General features: G+C 38.6%; 1 pseudogene; it reads left to right on the forward strand.

Moving 5' to 3' along the window:
- The first annotated feature begins 2955 nt into the window (after positions 1-2955).
- On the forward strand, positions 2956-3072 carry LOC129410781 (5S ribosomal RNA; annotated as a pseudogene).
- The last annotated feature ends 3521 nt before the right edge of the window (positions 3073-6593 follow it).

Consider the following 6593-nt stretch of genomic DNA (forward strand, 5'->3'; position numbering starts at 1 on the left):
TTCAGGATATAAAAACTTACATTACTGCACTGATCCACTAACCCAAAAGCCGAGGGTTCAACCTGCTCAGACCAAACCATACTGTTATTATAAGACATATCACCTTTTCCTTGAGTGTCAGTGTACACAGGTGTATTAGTGTGTGTTTTTGAGAACGAATTTGGGGCAATGGAGAGAATTGCTAATGTGACCAGGTAATTACTAAGCATTTTCACATAAATATACTAAAATACTGGTGGCTTTTTGGTTTGAACTTTACAAAAATACCTCACCTGTAGACTTTTTTGACCTCAACCTTTCATTGAAAATTATGACACCCTAACAGTAAACAATACAAATCATTTTTCAATCTTATCAATGCAAATTAAACACTCAGCCTCACTTGACTTTCAGCTCTGGCGTGAACGAAAAAGTCACTCCTCTCGTCGTCTCCGCATGATTAGCATCGTTAGCTGCCTCCGTGAGCGTGTCCCCTTCTCATTAATGTCAACAACATCATTAGCTCATCCAGAAGCTAGGTGATTGATCTGCGCACGTATGAGAGCGAACGTGCGTGTGTGTGTGTGTGTGTGTGTGTGTGTGCGCTGTAGCAGATAATGGTGAGGTGCACTGATCCGTGGAACACTCCAGGTCAGATGAGTTGGTTTGGGGAGGAAGAGGAGAGAGGCGCTCGGCTGTCAGCTGTCAGGAAGTGGGGAATGTCAAAAAATGGACAGTTCATTCACTCTGAAGCCACAGGCGAAAAAGTACAGGGCAAATAATAGTTATGAAGCACCAGATTGAGACAGGAAATCGGTCTTTTGGAGAGAGAGAGGTGAAAAATGAAATTCAGGTTTTGTCAGAGTTTGAAAATGAGTTTGCAGATTTTGTTCCATTGCATTTTTGTTATACTCAACTAAAATCAGCAGCAAAAATTCTAAGCCAGTTTAACAAAAATATTGTACAGTATAATGGCTTGGATTTATCAAAACTGATATCCTTGAAAGGAACAATAGTCATTTATTTATTTTCTAAAGACCCATCTCATCCAGCCTTACTCAGCTCTCCCCAGGTTTGGAATGTTTACCAGGTACTGGAGGATTTGAACCACCACACTGATTGTGACCTGAGTGTGATTGATACTTTATAGTGATACTACACAGTGGGGCTCGTTTACCATGGTGACATACTAAACACATAAGTAAACACGGCCGCACAGTTTATTGTCAGATTACAAGATGTGGAACAGGTTTGTTCTCAGTTTAGAGCCTCTTTACACGAGAAGGCTTCCAGTAGTGGAGCTGTTATCAATGATCAATTGTTCATTTTTATAGTACAAGCATTAAACTTTGCCAGATTATTAACATCCCTAGGACCAACATTTCTGGATATGGAACCAAGCCTTAGTCGACCTTGGAGCCGAGTACTGCACATGCCACAAAATGGCTGACATGTAAACGAGCCTGGGAGGTAAATTACTGCTTAAACTGTCTTCTTTTTTGGAAAATAATGTTAAATGATCATATAGGTTATAAAGAAGAATGTGTATTCTCAAGATACTAGTTACTGCAAAGCGGTTTCAATGCTGTTTTAAAAATGAAAGTAAAAATTAAATCACAAAAAAATATTTGCAACTAAACTAATGGTGTTTTTTTTAAAGGTGCATTGTGTAACTTTTCTGGTCTCCATAGAAATGTTATTTCTTCATCTGGAATGTTTCACAGTGTGGCATTAAACATTTCTATCTCCATGGAGACTAAACCAGACCATGTTCCAGGTCAGGTCTGTGGAGAGGCGACCCCGCTCACAGTCAGAACGCCTGTTTTTCTAGGTTTTTGAGCTATAAAACCACCTGTAATTGAATAAGTGTAAAGTAGAGCTGTTTAATGTCACACTGTGGAACATTCCAGGCAGAGCAATGACATCTCCATAGAAACAAGCAGGTGACGGACCCCACCTATTACACAGTGCATCTTTAATAATATTATTTACTATTTCTAGTACTTGTTTCGTAATTTTAGAGCTAAATAGAAATGCAAAATAATCTGGTCAAAAATATGTAAAAATGAGTGTGTGAACTCCAAGTGGCCCCTGTGGTATCAAGTACTATGTGACATCAGGCAGGACTACCCTGATTACAGCCAGGTGTTTCTGTTTACAAATCCCTGGCTATGGGGGGGAGTTTGTAGTGTGGATGCCTGTTAGACCAGTCACACTGTTCTTCATACCCCCTAGCCCCGCCCCTCTCTCCTTTCAGTCTCTTCTTTAGTCCTCCAGGTACCACTCAGTTTATCAGCTCTATTTGAAATGTGTTTGTGGGCAGAGTTTAGGTGTTTAGTCCCACTTTAAGGCGGTAGGTTTAATTTTCTATCTTCATTTCTCTTTCCTTCTCTTTCTTTAACCGGTATAGTCATTGGTTAAATCAGCTCTTCAGTCTTCCTTTTAGTTTCTTGGTTCAAATGGTGAAAAGACAACTGAAAATCTGAGAGTAAAAGTACAGTTACACAGCAAAATATCTACTCAATTACAAGTACTAATGCGAAACTTGAGTAAAAGTATAAAGTACGCATATAAAAACTACTAAACATGAATTCTTATTATGAGTGGGGTCACCTCTCCATATATTCTGACCTGTAAACATGGCCTGGTTGCGCCACTGGCTTGTCTCCAAGGAGACAGGCAAGTTTAATGCCATACTTAGGAACAATATATTGTAACATTGGCATTATCGCTCTCAGCAGAAAAGTTACATAGCACATATTTAATACTACTAACAAATTTATGCCTAAAAAATCTCTATGCATTAATATTCAAATTGCAAGTGTGTAAATGACCTTGCATTTGAATATCCTTACCATAATAAATGAATGTTAGATAAGAAACATTTGCTCTTACATTGTCTTTTAAGGGGTCACAGTGATGGATTTAAATCTGGCGTGTGCCACAGATAAACCACAACCATCACCAAGTGTGGCCATAAGTGGCCATACCGGCTTGTCAAAGCCTGATCCCATCAGATCTCAGAAGCTAAGCAAGACTGGGGCTAGTTAGTACTTGGATGGGAGACCACTGGGAAATCAGGTGTCACAGTGGGGCACCAGTTGTGTCCTTAGGCAAGGCACTTCACCCACATTGCCTAGTATGAAAGTGGTATGTGCGTAAGTGATGATGGTGGTCGGAGGGACCGATGGCCCCGATTGGCTGGCAGCCGCACTTCCATCAGTCTGCCTCAAGGCAGCTCTGGCCACAATAGTAGTTTACCATCACTGGGTATGGAGTGAATGAATAAAGCTCTGTCAAGCATCTGTGTGACATGTGTCTGTGAAAAGCTCTATATAAATTAAGACTTACTTACTTACCAAATGAATTTACCCCCCAAAACACATCACAGTGTCATAATAAAAATAATGACAACAGCAGAGGTGGACTTCTCATTCCAGTAATCCCACACCAGACTGAGAACACCTTTGAAACTGTGGAGATGGTGATTTGGGATTATGACCAAATTAAGGTGAGATTCAACCAGGTTTTAAGATGGCGTTGTATTTTCATTGCGATCTCTCAATCTGGAATGATCTGCAGTGCATGTTCAGACTATGATCTCATCTAAAGAGGAGGCTCTGTGTACTACAGTGAGATACGGATTGTAATAAAGATATAAACCAATTATTAAGATCACATATTTACTATGTTTTAGCTTCAAATGTTAAAATTAAAGTCAAATTAAATTATAAAAAAAAAAGTGCTTAAACTGCTGAAATAATGTTTTTTTTTTTCTGCCTATAATGTGAGAGGTACAGGCTATGTAAAAGGACAATGCAGTTTAACGTCTTTAAAGGTGCACAGTGTAACATTTCCAGCAGAAGGTAAACTACCTGCTTGTCTCCATGGAGATGTTATTGCTTTGCTTTCACAGTATGACCTTAACCTTATCCATCTCCCTTGTGACAATCAAGAGACCCTGCTAAATGTCTGCATTTTATTTTAAATCCTTAACTGAATAAACACAAGACTAATATGTTTAATGCCATACAGTGGAACAATCCAGCCAAAGCTATAACATCTTCATGAAAGAAACAGGTTGTGGATCCCCCATCAGAAAAGTTATAATGCACCATTAAGAATTTTAGTATTTTAAGACATCAGATCTCCCCAGCCCTGCAGAAGCGTGACACAGTCACTGGTTACTGTTATGGACCACGCTCCCTCAGCAAAGGACACATGCTATGAACTTATCAAGTGTGGATGCAGAGTCGCCTGTGCTGGGTGATGCACATGTGCAAACGGCAAATTTGGCATGTACAGATTCATGCCAGTGTGGCAGCAGCTGCACTTAAGAGCACTTTGAATAAGTTTAATGAGGTAAGGTAGACCTCTGTTAAGCATTTGGGGTTAAGTGTCGCTTACATGCAGCATTTAACAATCATTATGAAATATGATATGGCACTTACAGATCTATAGAGATGGTTAAATGCTTTTGTTATCAAAACCCCCAAAAATATGGCTTTGAAAGATAAAATATTGTATTAACTTGAATTTCAACCAGAGGGAACCCAAACAACCCTTACATTCTGGAGGAAAACATAGTTTTTCAACATTACAAAATGGATAACTAAGCAAATTAGAATGTAAAAAAAAGGGATTATGCAGTGTTTTTTATGCCAGCCTCATTTTCATACAGTCCATTTTGTGACATGTCCAGTTCTCAGCTCCAGTGTTGAATTAGACTTGGTTCCATATCCAGAAATAACAGTCCTGGGGGTGTTACTAATCTGGCAAAGTTTCATGCTTGTACCATAAAAGTGAACTATTTTGGTCCTTAACAGCTCCACTGCAGGTAAAATGACTAAATATTTTATCGGAAGTGCCTTTTGTTTAGATGGTGACAGCGTTTTGGGGGCTTAAAAAAAAAATTGAAACCACCCTCCAGAGTGGAAAAGTTGAATATGCTCCACCATAATGTTTCAGTCTACACTGCCCAAGACGCAAAACTCTGGTCAAATCTGGTCACGTCACATACGCGTTTATGTCACGTACGCGTTTATGTCACGTACATCACCACCTAGTGCCATAGCCGCTTGGCAGGTATACCCAATTGAATTCCACATATGTTTGTGTCTAGATCTAAATCTAGTCTAAATCTAGATGCTTTACTTAAGTAAAAGTACAAAAGGAAAGAGTAAAAAAGGAAGAGTAAAAAGTAAAAGTGTTTTGTGTAGATTTTGAGATCTAGCAAAGCTTTAAATGTAGTGATTTTAATAAAGATTGAAAGACTGAACTGAATCTTTTTTTTTTTTTTTTTTTTGGCAGTCATTTGTATCTTTTTGTTTGCTCAGACTATAAATGTGTTAAAAATAAACCCTCAGCTTTTTACACCAGGTCTCACACAATAATAAAAAAAAAATAATAATAATATTTTTTTTTTCAGTCTAGTTAAAAAATGTAGTGAAGTAGAAAGTACAGATAACTTCTCTCAAATGTAGTGAAATAAAAGTAAAAAGCATCCACTTGTAGTTAAGTAAAGATACGTCATATACTTAAGTACAGTACTTCACTGCTTTTACTTCATTACATTCCACCTCTGCAGATAATTAAAGAAAAAAAAAACATATCTTGCATATATCCACAGTTTTTCAGTACAGTAGTTATATTCACATTTCTATCCATTTACAATTTACTTTCACTTAACTTTTCTCCTTTTTTTCATCCTTTCAACAGTTTGCTCACAGCAGCTCAGATGATTGAAACACAAACCACTCAACACTACAACTCGACCTCCCATCGTAAAAGCCCTCAAAGTCAAACCCCATTGACCAACTTGTGCCACGCCGACAAGTGCTCTCCAAAGACCTCAGTGTTAAGTGCATGTAGAGGGGCACTTTGGCTATATAAGAATTCGCTTTTAATTGTATAAAGGGGGACAAAATCACTGACATGTTTCATTGCTCGTATAAAAACTCCCAGCCTGAATGAATTGGACATTAAAAGCTCATTATTTTTAGTGCGGGCCCCAAAAGCTACCATGTTTTCCAGCTGAGAACATTTCAAAGAATATGGAAGCACCTGTCCTTGCCTACAAAATCTCCCCACATTAAAACTCACTGTGGGGGGCTGCGGTTCCCCCAGTGCGCCACTTCACGTCCGATTGCCTCCACTCATGTGCAACAAAGCCATAGAGATGACAGACTTGTTAAATAGATTTCAGTCTGTGGTTTCATCAATGCTTTTTAAAGGTGCACTGTGAAAGTTTTTAGCTGGGGGTCCATCACCTGCTTGTATATGAATATGTCATTGCTCTGCCTGGAATGTTCCTCAACTTTACATTTATTCAGTTACAGGTGGTTTTATAGTTCAAAAATACCTACAAAAACAGGCATTTTGACTGTAAGTGTGAGGGTTGCCTCTCCACAGATTTGACCTGTAACTTGTTCTGGTCTCCATGAAGATAGACAGGTTTAGGCCCCGTTTACACGTACATGGGTATTTTTTAAAAAGAGAGACATTTCTATTCATTTGTCTTCTTTCTAAAAACTCCGGCTAGAGTGGAGATTCTGGAAAACTACAGTTTCGAATTTGCATGTAAAGTGAGATCAAAGCGGAAAGCGCGATCAATG

Source organism: Boleophthalmus pectinirostris, unplaced genomic scaffold, assembly GCF_026225935.1.
Source record: "Boleophthalmus pectinirostris isolate CB_2022bp ecotype Guang Dong unplaced genomic scaffold, ASM2622593v1 HiC_scaffold_23, whole genome shotgun sequence".
In the NCBI taxonomy this organism is placed as follows: Eukaryota; Metazoa; Chordata; class Actinopteri; order Gobiiformes; family Gobiidae; genus Boleophthalmus; species Boleophthalmus pectinirostris.